The following is a 1,773-nucleotide window of genomic DNA, read 5'->3' on the forward strand; positions in this document are numbered from 1 at the left end:
TGTGCCTTTTCTGGGTGGCTCCTATTTTTAGGCTGGGGGACCAATATCCATGGCCCCTTACCAGCCTGAGAAAACCAGCCCCAGTTGTCTGCTTTAGCTTGGCTGGTTGTCAAAAATGAGGGGGGAGCCAACGCTGCTTTTTTTTTATTATTTACTTAAATAATTATAAAAAAACATGGGGACCCCTCTATTCTTGATAACCAGCCTTGCTGAAGCTGTCAGCTGGGGGTTGCAGCCCCCAGCTATCGGTTTTGCCTGACTGGTTATCGAAAGTACAGGGGAGACCAAGCCTTTTTATTTATTTACTAGATGGTGGCCTGATTCTAACGCATCGGGTATTCTAGAATATGCATGTCCACGTAGTATATTGCCCAGCTATGTAGTATATTGCCCAGCCACGTAGTATAATAATAATAATCTTTATTTTTATATAACGCTAACATATTCCGCAGCGCTTTACACTTTTGCACACATTATCATTGCCCAGTCACGTACTATATTGCCCAACTACGTAGTATATTGCCCAGTCACGTAGTATACAGCACAGAGCCACATAGTATACAGCACAGAGCCACGTAGTATACAGCACAGAGCCACGTAGTATCTTGGCCAGTCAAGTAGTATCTTGGCCAGTCACGTAGTATTTTGCCCAGCCACGTAGTATATTGCCCAGACACGTATGTAACAGGTTAAAATAAAAAAATAACATATACTCACCTTCCGAGGGAGCCCTTGTAGTCCTGTCGCCTGTGTGCGGTGCAGGCGGCAGCTTCCGGTTCCAGGGTTGGATGAGCGCAGGACCTGTGATGACGTCGCGGTCACATGACCATGACGTCATGGCAGGTCCTTCTCGCATAGCATCCTTAGCACCGGAACCTGCCGCTTGCACTGCCGAGGAGAGAACGCGACGGCGGAGGGTGAGAATAACCTTTTTTTTATTATTATTTGTAACAGATGTTTTTACTATTGATGCTGCATATGCATCATCAATAGTAAAAAGTTGGTCACACAGGGTTAATAGCTGCGTTAATGGAGTGCGTTACACCGCGGTCCATTAACACTGGCATTAACCCTGTGTGAGGGCTGACTGGAGGGGGGTACGGAGCGGGCACTGACTGTGGAGAGGAAGGAGCGGCCATTTTTCCACCGGATTGTGCCGGTCGCTGATTGGTCGTGGCTGTTTTTCCGCGACCAATCAGCGACTTGGATTTTCATGACAGATAGAGGCCGCGACCAATGAATATCCGTGACAGAAATGCAGCGGCCCAGAGTCCTGTTTGTTGCAGTAATGTTATTCTTCCACCAGGAGGGAGTGATGGTACGCCTGAAGGCAATGAAGGAGATCTTCTGTCCAGGTATCACAACCATAAAACACACTTCACACTCCAGTCCGCCAGGGGGAGCTAAGCTTCTATCTATTAGGGCACTCCTCACACTTAGGTAAAACTGATGGGTTGGTTCGGAAATTAGACAGAAGCTGACTGGAGGGAGTAGGAGACAGTCAGTGAGTCCCGACTGAGTTTGGCAGAAGCTGGTTGGAGTGGGTTCCAGCCAGCTCCAGACTGCGGCCTGCGAAAGACGAGGGTACACGGAGCTGCGCCTGCATCCTATGCGGCAGCATCCCAAGAGAGACTTTGAAAGGAATTGTGTTGCAGTGAGTGAGCAACGAAGTCATAGCAACAGGAGAGGAGCATCAGTGGGAGACCAGCTAGAAGCAGGCTGCCTCCTTCTGAAGCGCACTACCGGTAGCCAGAACACCGAGGGACTTAGGGT

This window comes from Ranitomeya imitator, chromosome 4, assembly GCF_032444005.1.
Source record: "Ranitomeya imitator isolate aRanImi1 chromosome 4, aRanImi1.pri, whole genome shotgun sequence".
Classification (NCBI taxonomy): domain Eukaryota; kingdom Metazoa; phylum Chordata; class Amphibia; order Anura; family Dendrobatidae; genus Ranitomeya; species Ranitomeya imitator.